The sequence below is a fragment of the Tachypleus tridentatus genome, chromosome 4 (assembly GCF_004210375.1).
Source record: "Tachypleus tridentatus isolate NWPU-2018 chromosome 4, ASM421037v1, whole genome shotgun sequence".
NCBI classification, from domain to species: Eukaryota; Metazoa; Arthropoda; class Merostomata; order Xiphosura; family Limulidae; genus Tachypleus; species Tachypleus tridentatus.
Genome location: NC_134828.1, coordinates 1,201,923 through 1,219,825, shown reverse-complemented (window position 1 = coordinate 1,219,825; position 17,903 = coordinate 1,201,923). Strand labels below are relative to the sequence as shown.

At 33.8% G+C, this 17,903-nt stretch overlaps 1 pseudogene across 1 annotated transcript in view; it reads left to right on the top strand.

Annotated features, from left to right (window-relative positions):
- The window catches only part of LOC143248428 (uncharacterized), an 81,511-nt pseudogene extending 67,305 nt beyond the window's left edge, over window positions 1–14,206 (top strand). The window contains exons 7-15 of the transcript XR_013026984.1: window positions 132–277; window positions 4,615–4,793; window positions 7,269–7,417; window positions 7,737–7,882; window positions 8,251–8,347; window positions 9,940–10,087; window positions 10,446–10,644; window positions 13,156–13,289; window positions 13,953–14,206. The product of XR_013026984.1 is annotated as an uncharacterized LOC143248428 (transcript). The remainder of the gene's footprint in view (window positions 1–131; window positions 278–4,614; window positions 4,794–7,268; window positions 7,418–7,736; window positions 7,883–8,250; window positions 8,348–9,939; window positions 10,088–10,445; window positions 10,645–13,155; window positions 13,290–13,952) is intronic.
- The last annotated feature ends 3,697 nt before the right edge of the window (window positions 14,207–17,903 follow it).

Sequence of the window (17,903 nt, the reverse complement as noted above, 5' to 3'; positions counted from 1 at the left end):
GTGATGTTATCCAGATAACATACATTATAATTTTGCTTTATTATTATATTTTAAATTTACCAAATTAGGTTGTTTTTTAAATGTAATTTAAATCAGTATGGTTGTAGATTGAGAAAGTTTCACATTTCCAGACCGTTCGCTCCAGACAACTGTGAACTAAGCGACATAGATTTGTCTCAACTAAGGATCAACAATCCTTCCCATTTCGATCAAAACACTCAGTTTGATTATTTTGAAAGAGATGGTTTCGGACCGGGAGGAGGTAACTGTTTGGATGGTAAGTTTTAAAACTACTTGTTACAGTATCACAAATAAAGTTATTTGTTTGAGATACGTGTTTGGAAGTGGATTTATAGGGCGTTCTCTCAGTTACAGTATTTGTCCTAATTCTTCTGAATTCATGCGGGAGGGCAGTCCCCTATGTTTCAACAGATACGGCTGGAGGGCTGTCCCCTATGTTGCAACAGATACGGTTGGAGGGCTGTCCCCTATGTTTCAACAGATACGGCTGGAGGGCTGTCCCCCATGTTTCAACAGATAAGGCTGTTCACACACATTTTCTGTATTAAATTGGGTAGTTACTAATCACATTTTCTGTATTAAATTGGGTAGTTACTAATCACATTTTCTGTATTAAATTGGGTAGTTACTAATCACATTTTCTGTATTAAATTTGGTAGTTACTAATCACATTTTCTGTATTAAATTGGGTAGTTACTAATCACATTTTCTGTATTAAATTTGGTAGTTACTAATCACATTATTTTCTGTATTAAATTTGGTAGTTACTAATCACATTATTTTCTGTATTAAATTTGGTAGTTACTAATCACATTATTTTCTGTATTAAATTGGGTAGTTACTAATCACATTTTCTGTATTAAATTGGGTAGTTACTAATCACATTTTCTGTATTAAATTTGGTAGTTACTAATCACATTTTCTGTATTAAATTTGGTAGTTACTAATCACATTTTCTGTATTAAATTGGGTAGTTACTAATCACATTATTTTCTGTATTAAATTGGGTAGTTACTAATCACATTTTCTGTATTAAATTGGGTAGTTACTAATCACATTTTCTGTATTAAATTGGGTAGTTACTAATCACATTTTCTGTATTAAATTTGGTAGTTACTAATCACATTTTCTGTATTAAATTTGGTAGTTACTAATCACATTTTCTGTATTAAATTGGGTAGTTACTAATCACATTTTCTGTATTAAATTGGGTAGTTACTAATCACATTTTCTGTATTAAATTGGGTAGTTACTAATCACATTTTCTGTATTAAATTGGGTAGTTACTAATCACATTTTCTGTATTAAATTGGGTAGTTACTAATCACATTTTCTGTATTAAATTGGGTAGTTACTAATCACATTTTCTGTATTAAATTGGGTAGTTACTAATCACATTTTCTGTATTAAATTGGTAGTTACTAATCACATTTTCTGTATTAAATTGGGTAGTTACTAATCACATTTTCTGTATTAAATTTGGTAGTTACTAATCACATTTTCTGTATTAAATTGGGTAATTACTAATCACATTTTCTGTATTAAATTGGGTAGTTACTAATCACATTTTCTGTATTAAATTTGGTAGTTACTAATCACATTTTCTGTATTAAATTGGGTAATTACTAATCACATTTTCTGTATTAAATTTGGTAGTTACTAATCACATTTTCTGTATTAAATTGGGTAGTTACTAATCACATTTTCTGTATTAAATTGGGTAGTTACTAATCACATTTTCTGTATTAAATTGGGTAGTTACTAATCACATTTTCTGTATTAAATTGGGTAGTTACTAATCACATTTTCTGTATTAAATTGGGTAGTTACTAATCACATTTTCTGTATTAAATTGGGTAGTTACTAATCACATTATTTTCTGTATTAAATTGGGTAGTTACTAATCACATTATTTTCTGTATTAAATTGGGTAGTTACTAATCACATTATTTTCTGTATTAAATTGGGTAGTTACTAATCACATTATTTTCTGTATTAAATTTGGTAGTTACTAATCACATTTTCTGTATTAAATTTGGTAGTTACTAATCACATTTTCTGTATTAAATTTGGTAGTTACTAATCACATTTTCTGTATTAAATTGGGTAGTTACTAATCACATTATTTTCTGTATTAAATTTGGTAGTTACTAATCACATTTTCTGTATTAAATTGGGTAGTTACTAATCACATTTTCTGTATTAAATTTGGTAGTTACTAATCACATTATTTTCTGTATTAAATTGGGTAGTTACTAATCACATTTTCTGTATTAAATTGGGTAGTTACTAATCACATTTTCTGTATTAAATTGGGTAGTTACTAATCACATTTTCTGTATTAAATTGGGTAGTTACTAATCACATTTTCTGTATTAAATTGGGTAGTTACTAATCACATTTTCTGTATTAAATTGGGTAGTTACTAATCACATTATTTTCTGTATTAAATTGGGTAGTTACTAATCACATTTTCTGTATTAAATTGGGTAGTTACTAATCACATTTTCTGTATTAAATTTGGTAGTTACTAATCACATTTTCTGTATTAAATTTGGTAGTTACTAATCACATTTTCTGTATTAAATTGGGTAGTTACTAATCACATTTTCTGTATTAAATTGGGTAGTTACTAATCACATTTTCTGTATTAAATTGGGTAGTTACTAATCACATTTTCTGTATTAAATTGGGTAGTTACTAATCACATTTTCTGTATTAAATTGGGTAATTACTAATCACATTTTCTGTATTAAATTGGGTAGTTACTAATCATTGTTGAATGGTAGATAAACTTGTTATTTTAACTTATAAGTACTAATTATATTCAAATAATAATTTTTAATAATTCCTAACACAACGTAAGTCAACATTCATAAAGCAATGTTAAGGTTCCAAATACACTTCATAATGTTCAAATTAAATGGTTTCCTAAGGATTAGTCTCAGAAATAATTATTCCTCAGACTTTAGTTTCCTTACTTCTCATAACCTCATTCGAGTACAAATGCAGCCCCTTTCTAATCCCCCCCCCCCAAACCTATAGATGCGTCTGATTACTAGATTTCTCAAATGACTGGTGAAGTTTGGAAGGCCCCCCTAGTGGCTCAGCGGTATGTCTGCGGACTTACAACGCTGAAAACCGGATTTCGATACCCGTGGTGGGCAGAGCACAGATAGCCCATTGAGTAGCTTTGTGCTTAATTCAAAACAACAACAAAGTTGGAAACGAACATTTTAAAAGTTATGAATTTTTTTAATGTATTTCTTTTTCTCGAGGTTTCACAACATAGAGTTTATGTCGAATAGCAGTAAGTGTGTGTGTATGTTTTATCATAGCAAAGCCACATCGGGCTCTCTGCTGTGTCCACCGAAAGGAGTCGAACCCCTGATTCTAGCTCTGTAAATCTGAAGACTTACCGCTGTCCCAGCTGGGGACAGCAGTAAGTAACATCCAGCTGGGGACAGCAGTAAGTAACATCCAGTTGGAGACAGCAGTAAGTAACATCCAGCTGGGGACAGCAGTAAGTAACATCCAGCTGGGGACAACAGTAAGTAACATCCAGCTGGGGACAGCAGTAAGTAACATCTAGCTAGGGACAGCAGTAAGTAGCATCCAGCTGGGGACAATAATTTACTAAACAATAGTAAAATATTGTAATTTGCATAACCTGCCCTTTCCCTTATTATCACTCTCAATGTAATTTGTTTTTCACTAAACAATAGTAAAATATTGTAATTTGCATAACCTCCCCTTTCCCTTATTATCACTCTCAATGTAATTTGTTTTTCACTAAACAATAATAAAATATTGTAATTTGCATAACCTCCCCTTTCCCTTATTATCACTCTCAATGTATTTTGTTTTTCACTAAACAATAATAAAATATTGTAATTTGCATAACCTCCTCTTTCCCTTATTATCACTCTCAATGTAATTTGTTTTCACTAAACAATAATAAAATATTGTAATTTGTATAACCTCCCCTTTCCTTATTATCACTCTCAATGTAATTTGTTTTCACTAAACAATAATAAAATATTGTAATTTGTATAACCTCCCCTTTCCTTATTATCACTCTCAATGTATTTTGTTTTTCACTAAACAATAATAAAATATTGTAATTTGCATAACCTCCTTTCCTTATTATCACTCTCAATGTAATTTGTTTTTCACTAAACAATAATAAAATATTGTAATTTGCATAACCTCCCTTTCCTTATTATCACTCTCAATGTATTTTGTTTTTCACTAAACAATAATAAAATATTGTAATTTGCATAACCTCCCCTTTCCCTTATTATCACTCTCAATGTATTTTGTTTTTCACTAAACAATAATAAAATATTGTAATTTGCATAACCTCCCCTTTCCCTTATTATCACTCTCAATGTATTTTGTTTTTCACTAAAGAATAATAAAATGTTGTAATTTGCATAACCTCCCCTTTCCCTTATTATCACTCTCAATGTAATTTGTTTTTCACTAAACAATAATAAAATATTGTAATTTGCATAACCTCCCCTTTCCCTTATTATCACTCTCAATGTAATTTGTTTTCCCAAAAATATTTATTTTGAATATTCTTGTTAGTAACTCAGTCGTGCTCACCGGACGGTATGGAATTTTCGCTACGGACACCAGGTGGCTTCTTTGGCCGTATCTACACATATGGGTTTTTCGAAACGTGTTTCTATGATGGAAATGGCGGTAATGTGAACGTGCTGAAGATCAGTCGGGCGAACGGTTTCCCGCGTTGTGGTACACAACAGGTACGATGAGTTGTTGTTGTTGTTTTCTAATTTCACACACAGCTACTCGAGGGCTATCTGTGCTAGCCGTCCCTAATTTAGCAGTGTAAGACTAGAGGGAAGGCAGCTAGTCATCACCACTCACCGCTAACTCTTGGGCTACTCTTTTACCAACTAATAGTGTGATTGACCGTCACATTATAACGCCCCCACGACTGAAAGGGGGCGAGCATGTTTGGCGCGACGGGGATGCGAACCCGCGACCCTCAGATTACGAAGCGCACGCCTTAACGCGCTTGGCCATGCCAGGCCCGGTAGTATGAGTTTTTGTTGTTGTTGAAGTTTCTGATATGTCAGGATTTTGTCTGATAGATGCCCAACACGTCTGATTGGTACGACCACACATACATTATCTGTTAGGATTTAACGATGACAATGAGGAGTGGTAACAAAGGAATCATCTTAACTTTGGTCTCATTATGATGTTGTTGTCCTACGTCCCAGTAAGTTAACTGATAACAAATATTAAGTGCAGTAATTCTTTGATAACTTGGAATTTCATATAACACGATTTTCCTGATAAAATATTCAAGCTTTTTAACAGTGTGAAAAGAATCCTCTCAAATTCTCCCAAGCAAATAACTAACTTTCTCTTGGGAAAAGTTTGTTTATAACAAGACAAATTTAGATGTTTCTGTTGAGAATACAGCGAAATACATCATTACATTTTGTAGACACAAATATTGACTTTCTATTGGTTGTAGACTATATATAGTTAACGTGAGAAATAACAATTAAAGAATCCTGAAGGATTGGGTGCGACAAGAAAGGTCTGTAACAACAAAAAAAGTAAGTTATGGTTAGTCTTAACAATGACACTTTATAGTGAGTTATTTATGTTGAATTTCGAGGGAGGATGGATAAAACAGATTGGAGAATATATCTAGAGAAAATGTGTTACGTTTATCACACTAGGGGAAATTTAAAATTTTAAAAAAATATTGTCTTATATAATTAAGAACTTAAAACGAATATACTATTAAAATATAGATTATTAGCTTAGATTTTATGCTATACTATTTCATATAACAAATAAAAATTTGTTAGGCAGCTAGTCATCACCACCCGCCGCCAACTCTTGGGCAACTCTTTTACCAACGAATAGTGGGATTGACTGAAACATTACAACGCTCCCACGGATAAAAGGGCGAGCATGTTTGGTGCGACCGGGATACGAACTGCAACACTCAGATTACGAGTCTAGCGCCTTAACCACGTGATTATCATGGACTGTCTTGTAAAAAGAATTATATTGTATAAAGTTGTTTACGAGGTCTGTTCAAAAAATACGCGGACTGACGTCATAAAACAAAATGTACTTTATTTAGAAGTTACAGGTCTGGGACCCCTTCAAAGTACTCTCCTCCCCAACGCACACACTTATCCCAACGGTGTTTCCACTTGTTGAAACAGTCCTGGTACACTTCTTTTGTAATGTCCTCCAGCTCCTTCGTCGCATTTGCCATAATCTCGGGAATCGTCTCAAATCTTCTTCCTTTCAAGGGTCTTTTGAGTTTGGAGAACAAGAAAAAATCTCAAGGAGCAAGGTCAGGTGAGTAGGGGGGTGGGGAAGAACAGTGATCGAGTGTTTGGCCAAAAACGCACGAGATCTGAGGCACAAATTTCGCAGCAACGCGGTGCATCTTCAATTTTTCGGTCAAAATCTCGTAACAAGATTCAACTGGTATCCCACACTCTTCAGCAAGCTCCCTGACAGTCAGACGTCGATTTGCCCGCACCAGAGTGTTGATTTTGTCGACGTGTGGGTCGTCAGTTGACGTGGAAGGACGTCCAGGACGCTCATCATCTTCAATGGACTGTCGACCATCCTTAAAACGTTCATGCCACTTGAAACATGCCGTAAGATTCATAGCAACATCACCGTAAGCCGTGTTAAGCATAGCAAAAGTTTCAGTCGCAGATTTTCCAAGTTTAACACAAAATTTCACAGCAAGTCGTTGGTCATTCATTCTGAAATCCGCCAAACGAAAAAATCGCGCTTCACTTAAAACCGCGTAGCTAATACACAAATGAAGATATCTGCAATCGGGAAATGGCGTCATAATCAGCTGATCTGTGCGAACCTAGCGACACCAAGCGGATTCCCCTGAATCAAATGGAGCCGCGCAATTCAAACAATCCGCTTATTTTTTTGAACAGACCTCGTAAGTTTAGATTCGTGTAAACCGATCAGGTAGCACAGAGAAGCAGGTTTTACAGGCAAATACCCTTTTCTTTTAGATGTATTTATGTACAACATAAAATATGAAACGGAATTTTAACTTGTTACATAAATATACGTTTTATCCATAAGGGAAAATAGTAAGAAAATATATTTCAACTGCTATAATACAACGATGCTTTATTTTGATTTTGTTACGAGGTAAATATCATTATTATTAAGATGACATGTTTTATTTATTTATTCTTTGACAGTATAGTGACGTCATGACCAATATCGTGGTGGTACAATTCAACGACTATGTTCAAACGTCACACGATAAAGTATACAACCTAACGTGTTATTTAGCTGGACCTGGCGAGACCGTGGTGACCTCCAACTATATGGATAGTAGAACTGATGGGTTAGTTTGTTTGTCACTCAGTTCTTTAGAATTAACGAACCACTCTGTCTGTTCTTACACTGACATTTTGGTTCTTGGTGAACACTTACACACAGAGATTAAACAATAAATAGAAAGTTCTGCAATAAACACGATAAACACTTTGTCAATGACCCCTTACAATGGGTTTGTCTGAGGTTATAAGACGACGTTTATTATGTATTTTTCCAAAGTAAAATTTGTTGATGTGAAGACAAAAGAATGAAGGTCAATCAAAGTCCATTTGGTCAGTCTGCCTTTCTGGGAAAACTTACTTAAGAAGGGAATTTCTGTTTTATAGCCGTTATCCGACCCAAATAGAACATCTACCAGCGCAGAACATTCTAACATCAAGTGTCACCTTAAGAATTCTGTATCGGGGAACACCAACCAATACTATAGCTGTGGGTGATCTTTTGACCTTCAGGTTGGAGACCCGAAGTCAATGTAAGTGTTACTTCTGTCCCACGATATTTGGGCCTATAATAATTAAAACGATAATACTGATAAATATAATACGTTACTTCAAAATGTTTATTTATATTTAGATTAGAAAACCTCTTGTTTTCGTCGTTTTTGTAAATAACGTTAATCAGATAAAGATGTAAACATTTGAACGCGAACATAAAGTCGTAAATATTCTTGAACCAGCGAGTGACACCAACTTACGTAAATAATTATTGACAAATGCTCGTTGTAAAACAAAGCATTTTACGTTCGTTACATCTCAGAACTACTTGAGTTAAAAGTTCAAAGTTCGTTGATATTATGTTATGTTGATTAAACTAAGCATAACAACAGTATTTTATTTTTAGATCGATATGATTACTTTACTGGAGACATCTTTGCAACATACGTCATCGCTAAAGATCCCTACTCTGGAAGACAAGTACATCTTATTGACTCCAGGGGGTATAAAACAACAATTTAATTTTATCTATCTCTTCCTTCCTTCTTTTGTGGCCCGGCATGGCCAGGTGGTTAAGGTACTCTACTCGCAATCCGAGGGTCGCGGGTTCGAATCCCCGTCACAATAGCAGGTACACAACACTTGTTATGAGACCAAAGCCAGTGTTGAAATCAAAGTTTATTATAATGTTTGAACATATATCATCGAGTACGTTTAGAAAAACATGTAGTTTTACACATTTTTACATGTGGTTTTACACATTTTTCTGTTATCTAATAAAATATATAACAAATGAAGAACGTTTTCGGGGGGAGGGAGGCACTTCTCCAATATGGCCATACAAACAACAGTATCATATAATTCATAAAACACCTGAACAGATAACATCCAGTCACACAGATCAAGACGTAAAGCAACAACGAGCGCCACTTTCCAAGTGCGATGCTCACCAAAACACAATTCTTTGTTTACCTGCAAATATCTTAACAGTGAAACAAATTACACCATCTTCAAGGTTTTACGAAGAACCACGTCGCGAAGATAATTGTTGGTTATTGTTAGTAATTATTAATTCTCGCTTTGACCGACAGCTGTCGTCATCGATTGGTGTAGTTAAGCCTAGTCCTCAGCACTGTCGTATTGCGCTCTGAAAATAGTTTTGTAATACCTGTAATTGTAATATCGTTAAGTAATCTTCACAACAAAGTGGTAGTGACCGTATAGTTGTTTTGGATAAATAGTTACTGTGTAAGATATTTTTGGATGACTTGTGAAGAACGAACTTAGAAGGTCATTGTAAAATATAGAGTTTCTCTTCAGGGTTTTATATGAATATTGCTGACATCGTTTCGTTATTTTTAAATCATAAGTTGTAATAGGTGAAACGTGCTGCAGCTAAGATATAATGAATGAACACTTGTTGAACATCTCAGATGTGTTGAACATCTCACATTGTTTCTGAGCTAATAATGCCTACCCCACATCTCACATTGCTTCTGAGCTAATAATGCCTACCCCTAAAATAAAAACTGTTACTTTATAATAACGTTTGTTTTGAATTTCTCGCAAAGCTACACGAGGGCTCTCTGCGCTAGTCGTCCCTAAGTTAGCAATGTAAGATTAAAGGGAAGGCAGCTGGTCATCACCATCCACCTCCAACTCTTGGGCCAATCTTTACCAACGAATAGTGGGATTGACCGTCAATTATAATGCTCCCACGGCTGAAAGAATGAGCATGTTTGGTGTGACGGGGATTTGAACCCGCGACCCTCAGATTATGAGTCAAGTGCCTTAACCGCCGGGCTTGTTATAATACTGGGTGTCTGGAAGTTATGGTGACACATTTGATTTGTGTTTCTGAAATGTTTCGGAGTGTGGAAGTTCTAATGTTCTCTGTGTTTCGTGTTAAACACAAATTTTTTTTTATAAGTCCTCAGATTTCCCGTTGAGCTACCACGATAAAACATTTGTTAACACAGTTGTTTTGTAAGACATTGTATGCTCACTATTACATGACGTTTTATGACTATCAGTGGACTTAATGAGTTCTAATTGCTTCAGAAAACAAACTTGTTAGTTTTATTATTCACTCCAGATGCCCTGTGGACCTTTACGTTTTTCCAGAGCTTCACCGAACTCCTGAAGGGGCGTTGGAAGCAGATTTCTACGCTTTCAAAATACCAGGTTCTAACTTACTAGTCTTCCAAGCTACCGTTCGCACCTGCCGGGGACCTTGTGAACCAGTAATAACTTCAAACGTTTCTAAAGTTAGATTCGGTATTAAGAGCTTTAGACTAGGGATAGTTTGAAACAAAGATTATGTGTCGGTAATTATTTACAAACACACGTGATACATTTAATAGCAATGAGAAAATACAAAATGTAAACAAATAAACAATATTACACCATCGAATATGAAGTGAAAATAACTGTCATACAATAATTCACAGGAACTACTGTAGTGATTCGTTCATATTATTAAATATAACTCATTAATCACAGAGGCATTTTATGAAACGAAAAATGATAGGAAAATATAATGTGATTTATCTGTGATATAATTTAGCGAACTTAGTCAAGTCACGTGCACAATCCACACAGGTAATATGCAGTGATGGGGTCGTCCAGGGTCGTTTCCCTCCTGGGGACGAAAAAAGGGCAGTTTCGTCTCCTGTTTCACTTGTCACGCCAGTAGCGCCACCTAACTCGACGGACAGTATTGACCACGAAGAGGAAGTTCACGAGCTGTTGAAAGTGTATCTGTCCCGATCAGATATACCTGCGGTGTCTAAAGGGCTTGGTAAGTAGAGGGCGCTGTAGAGTCAATAAAGTTAAAAGTACATTTTTGTTTAGCATTAAACTTCATGATGGGCTATCTATGCTCTGTCCACCTGGCGGATACACTTCCTCACTATCACGCAGTATGCACATGAACGTATAACACTAGATACCGGGTTTCGATACTCGTGGTGTACAGAGCACAGATAGCCCATTCTGTAGCTTTAAACAAACAAACAAACAAACAAATCACTGCGAGGAATCGAATCCAGAATTTTAGCACTGTAAGATCTGAAACTTTTGCTGCTCCATCGTTTTGTTTTAAATTAACAAAAATTTACCCTTGTTATTAAAGTACTTCTTCGTCTAATATACATGGAATGTATATTAAACTCTGAAGCAGTTGTAACGAGAGCTTTATATCAGTGTTTTAATAAGATACATCACTTCTTTATGTAGAAAAATATGATGATCAGAAAGTATTTAATTAAATAACGTAATGAACTTTAACATGTGACTAGTTCATGACTTTGCTGATAAGTGAACTTTAACATCTGACTAGTTCATGACTTTGCTGATAAGTGAACTTTAACATGTGACTAGTTCATGACTTTGCTGATAAGTGAACTTTAACATCTGACTAGTTCATGACTTTGCTGATAAGTGAACTTTAACATCTGACTAGTTCATGACTTTGGTGATAAGTGAACTTTAACATCTGACAAGTTCATGACTTTGGTGATAAGTGAACTTTAACATCTGACTAGTTGATGACTTTGCTGATAAGTGAACTTTAACATGTGACTAGTTGATGACTTTGCTGATAAGTGAACTTTAACATGTGACTAGTTCATGACTTTGCTGATAAGTGAACTTTAACATCTGACTAGTTCATGACTTTGCTGACAAGTGAACTATAACATGTGACTAGTTCATGACTTTGCTGACAAGTGAACTATAACATGTGACTAGTTCATGACTTTGCTGATAAGTGAACTTTAACATCTGACAAGTTCATGACTTTGCTGATAAGTGAACTTTAACATCTGACAAGTTCATGACTTTGCTGATAAGTGAACTTTAACATCTGACTAGTTCATGACTTTGCTGATAAGTGAACTTTAACATGTGACTAGTTCATGACTTTGCTGATAAGTGAACTTTAACATGTGACTAGTTCATGACTTTGCTGATAAGTGAACTTTTAACATGTGACTAGTTCATGACTTTGCTGATAAGTGAACTTTAACATCTGACTAGTTGATGACTTTGCTGATAAGTGAACTTTAACATCTGACTAGTTCATGACTTTGGTGATAAGTGAACTTTAACATCTGACAAGTTCATGACTTTGGTGATAAGTGAACTTTAACATCTGACTAGTTGATGACTTTGCTGATAAGTGAACTTTAACATGTGACTAGTTGATGACTTTGGTGATAAGTGAACTTTAACATGTGACTAGTTGATGACTTTGCTGATAAGTGAACTTTAACATGTGACTAGTTCATGACTTTGCTGATAAGTGAACTTTAACATGTGACTAGTTCATGACTTTGCTGATAAGTGAACTTTAACATGTGACTAGTTCATGACTTTGCTGATAAGTGAACTTTTAACATGTGACTAGTTGATGACTTTGCTGATAAGTGAACTTTTAACATGTGACTAGTTGATGACTTTGCTGATAAGTGAACTTTAACATGTGACTAGTTGATGACTTTGGTGATAAGTGAACTTCAACATGTGACTAGTTGATGACTTTGCTGATAAGTGAACTTTAACATGTGACTAGTTGATGACTTTGCTGATAAGTGAACTTTTAACATGTGACTAGTTGATGACTTTGCTGATAAGTGAACTTTAACATGTGACTAGTTGATGACTTTGGTGATAAGTGAACTTCAACATGTGACTAGTTCATGACTTTGGTGATAAGTGAACTTTAACATCTGACTAGTTCATGACTTTGCTGATAAGTGAACTTTAACATCTGACTAGTTCATGACTTTGCTGATAAGTGAACTTTAACATCTGACTAGTTCATGACTTTGCTGATAAGTGAACTTTAACATCTGACTAGTTGATGACTTTGCTGATAAGTGAACTTTAACATGCGTCTAGTTCATGACTTTGCTGATAAGTGAACTTTAACATGTGACTAGTTCATGACTTTGCTGATAAGTGAACTTTAACATGTGACTAGTTCATGACTTTGGTGATAAGTGAACTTTTAACATGTGACTAGTTCATGACTTTGCTGATAAGTGAACTTTAACATGTGACTAGTTCATAACTTTGCTGATAAGTGAACTTCAACATGTGACTAGTTCATGACTTTGCTGATAAGTGAACTTTTAACATGTGACTAGTTGATGACTGCTGATAAGTGAAGTTTAACATCTGACTAGTTCATGACTTTGCTGATAGGTGAACTTTAACATCTGACTAGTTCATGACTTTGCTGATAAGTGAATTTTAACATCAATGTTGGTAAAAGAAATGTGAATTAGATCAACCATTTGCTCAACAGCCCCTGAAAGATGGATGGTCTGTGTCCCTAAAGATGGCTACTACACTCTGATGTTTGTAGTGGGTTTCGTAGTGTTTATCACCATTGCTATAGCTGTGGCAGCCGTATCTTACATCCGAAGAATCAAGACAATGGTAAGAGACGCGTTCCAACATTAATAAAACCGTATGTAATCCACCAATATCAAGGTTCGTCACTGGGGTTAAAGTAATGTGCTGGAATATGAAGACAATTTAAGTTCACTAATTTGTTGTTGTTGGTATGATTATGAAGGTTGGTCTAAATTAAATCAGTAACATATTTATTTTAATTAAGTCATCTTCAAACGTGCTTTTAAAATTTTAAGTAATTGTAACAATGGTATCCAAGAGTTAACGTTAATGTACATAAAAGTTACTTTATAGCACATGAAATAGCTCATTTTCATGGGCACAAGTATTGTGTGGGTAAATTGCCTTCCAGCGGCTCATTCTGTGGACTTTATATATGCCAGAAACCTAGTTTTGATACCCGTGGGGAATCAGAACTGGTAGCCCATTTTTGTTTGCCTAAAGACGTATTGAACAAAAAGAAAGATGGATACGAAAGTGTGGTTTGTTAAATAATATGAAATTAAATTATTTAAAAAATACGATTGATAAGTTTATATAATGCACTGTCTTGTTGAATGTCTTGTTTCAATATAACTCGAGGTTATTTTTAATTCTCCAGTTACTTATTTAATTATTTATTGCTATCAATGATATAAAACCTATATTAATATCAACTGACTCACCTCGCCTTGTATGTCCTCAAAGGTGAAGGAATCTGACGCCGAGAGTACATCACCTAGTACAACCGAGTTTTATATATCCGAGTTTCAAGCTCCCAAGTTTGAAGACCCCAGCGAACCCATTTATACTGACCAATCCATGTTCGAAAGGTCTCGGAGCCTTCGAAGTATGACAATTTCCAATCTTGGAAATGTCATTAAAGCCAAAGGAGATTTCTATTAATTAATTTCATGATGTTTTATAAATTAATTAGTACGATAATAAATGCGTTATCTGTTCTGATTCTTGTTTATTTAAACATAGAAAACAAGTTGTTTGCGAGATATCGTAATTGGTGGCGGAGTATTTGAATAATTATAGTTTTATAACAATTGGACACCTAGTTTTTAGTTTATTTTAAAACAAAAAACTCTTGTTTGTAAATAATATACGTTAATGTACTATTCGAAGAGGATATGTTATTCTGTTGAAGCGATAAAATCTGGTAGCTTTACTTTGTAAGTGATTTTGAAAGCTTTAATGGATGCAAGTTTCAGCTACACGTTTAATATGTTCGTCGTATAAATATCCAACAAGAATGTAAAAACGTAATTCTTCCTAACACAAGACTTTAAACATTATTCTTTAAGCCTTATTAGCACAGATATAAAATTGTGTAAAATTTATTCACGCAGCAGATTTATTTTTATTTGACACATATAAAATCTTTAATATTCAACTGTTAACCTAATTTCTCAAGTAACATATTTGAATGGAATTTACGGTCTTCAGTGTTTAATAAAACTTAATAATTTCATCACAATCTATTTTATATATTAAAAAAAGAATAAATGTTACCCTTTCGTTATTTTGTGCGAGCATTCCATGCATTTTCTATTTTGACGATAGTTTCATTGAAGATTAATTAATTATTTAGTTATTATAAAGCTACGCAATGGGCTGTCTGTGTTCTGCCCACCACTGATATCGGAACTTGGTTTCTAGCGATGTAAGTCCGTAAACATACCGCTGTGCCACCAAAGGACTTCGCAGAAATAATTTGTGTTTTAATCAGTTTAATTTATTTGTTATTATTATGGATCATTCTAATACTGTTTTATTACTTAACTTGATATAAATTTCCATAGCACATTGTAACAAATTTGGAAATTAGATTTCATTCCAAACTGTATTTTCAAACTATGCTGTCAGTTAACATGACCTGACAATAAAGAAAGAATAATGATAAAAACAAAACAAGATGTAGTTAGTACTTTGTCTAAATATGAATTACATTTTCTAGGGTTTAAAGTATTTAAATTATTTCTATTACACTGAAAAACAGTGCCGTACACCTCAATCTGTTTCATCTCAAAATGAAATGTTTTGAAATTAATTAACAAAACAAGATGTAGTTAGTACTTTGTCTAAATATGAATTACATTTTCTATGGTTTAAAGTATTTAAATTATTTCTATTACACTGAAAAACATTGCCGTACACCTCAATCTGTTTCATCTCAAAATGAAATGTTTTGAAATTAATTAACAAAACAACCTTATTAAATACATTTATATCTACCAGTTTTTTATGCATTGATAAATTGTTTTAGAACATTATTCAAGAAAATTTTGTGTATCTTAAAATCGCCACTGACAAAATTACCTCATCAGATAATTGAAAGTTTTTAGCATAGTATTTTACTTCTAATATTGACCAATAAAGAGTTTACATTTTAAAATCTCTGATGACGTTTTTTGGTGTTTCTTGCAAATCTTACATTTTATATTCGTAGGTGAAACGGCCCTCCCTGTTTCAACAAGTGTAGAGAATGTTAACTGCGCCATCTGCTGGCTTATTAGATACTACCAAACTGCATATTTTATAACATTTTCAGGAGTTTATAACTTACACTTAGAAATAATCTTTTTCTTCTTCGACTTTTTAAATATAAAATTCTATCAGCGGGTGAAATAAACTCATATTTATGTAATAATGAAACAAATTCTGATTACTGAGTATTAGCTCGAACAAGTGGCCACATTTAATAGTAAATGTTTCAAGAAGCTTTTGAAATGTAATACGAATGCCTATGATAAAGTAATTTAACGCAATATAGGAAAAGGTTTATATCCTAGCCTAACTGCTTTGTGCCATAAAACACCAAATATCCAAATTAAATTGTTTGCGGTAAACACGAATAAACGCATCGAGTATTACTCAATATTATAACCTCAGTGGAAGCTTATAAAATAGGCTACATAATATTCTACATAATAGAATATTGATCAATAATAACATGTATGATTGAACACAATTGGCTAGCTGCTCATTCTTTAACTTTAAAATCTCAGAATTCCCTTTATTTGCCAGAAAAGCGTTCAGAAGTAGATAAGTTAAATGCTTTTCATGCATAAGTAACTTTACACTTACGTAACGAGTGTCTGTTTGAAGTTACGCACAAAGCAACACAATGGAATATCTGTTATCTGCCCACCACGAGTATCGAAACCAGGAATCTAGCTTTGTAAGTCCGCAAACATACCTCTGTACCACTGGAGGGAAGGGATACATAAAGTGTGTCAAGGGGAACTGAACACTTGATATATTTTTCTGTTTTACTTCTCACGATAAAAAAATATTAGTGATGTTAAATTAATAAAACAGCTACTTTCTATCAGACTTCCCGCCTGGAATATAGTGCTTAGTCCTGGAATATAGAGCTTAGTCCGATTACATTTTAATGACTCAGTTTACTATCTTTGTGATTTTTATTTGTATTTATGTCTAAGCTATTTGCCGACTTCTCTAATCTTGAACTACTGGCCAGAGAGATGACAGACAGTCAGCAACATTTACACTAAGGGATTGACTGACACTCTTATAATACACTTCCGGATTAGAGTGCAGGAAACATTTTGTAGTGTCCTACTGATTTTATTTCTTCAAAAGTAGATCCACTTAAAACAGGAAGAACGAGTGAGATAAATTGTGAAGCAAGTGTGGGTTTAACTACAGTGACAGAGTTTTGAGCCAAGAAGATGATGAATCGGTGTGTCTGTATGTTATATTATGACCAAATATCTCCACACGGTTGGTTGTACAATTGTAGCTCCTGCACGTATCTATACATTTCTACTATTGATATCACAGTAGTTACGAATGAAAGTTTTATCTGACTAGCCATTTCGCCATTTTGAGTTTCACTGATGGATGGGTCAACTTTTGGAAGTCAAGGAAACTTAAGTCTCTGAACGGTTTTGGTTGGTTGAAATCTAAAATGTATATATATATATATATTTTGAGAGCACTTTCTCTCATTTACTAACCATCTACACAGCACTCATTACTAATGTTATATTTAAATATTGTTCCCAAAATAAACACTTGGTATCAAGCACAACCTCCCCTAGTCCTACCTCAGTATCGTCCTTCATCCCCACTGTTACGTCACTGTGAATTTATCTAATATCCTTCATGCTAGGATACACTAGATATCCTATTATGTGCTTTTATCCTTGGCGTTTTCCTTTGTGTTAAAGATATATCTCCCTAGTGGCTCCACAAATAGTCTGAAGACTTATAACACTAAAATTTGTACTCGATAACTGTAGTGGGCATAGAACCAATAACCCTTGTGTAGCTCAATGTTAATTGCATAACGTTATTTATTTGTTGCCTCTAATTTCTAAATAATGTAAAATATGGTTTATGCCGGAAGCAGCAGTGATATTCTTGTAAAGAAAACGTTTTTTGTACTAAGTATCACAACACTAATTTCAATACACTAAATATTATTGTTTATTCTATTCTTTCTTATTTAACCGGTTTGCCAAATTTATCTACAGTATTTTCTTATTTCTTCCATCGCTTTTAAAATATTACATTACTAGATTAAGATAATAATGACAAATGTTCATCAAAATATGTTTTTATATATTTTTGAATGACTACAAGATTAAATTGAGTTAACAAATAAGCACGAAAATTAAGTAA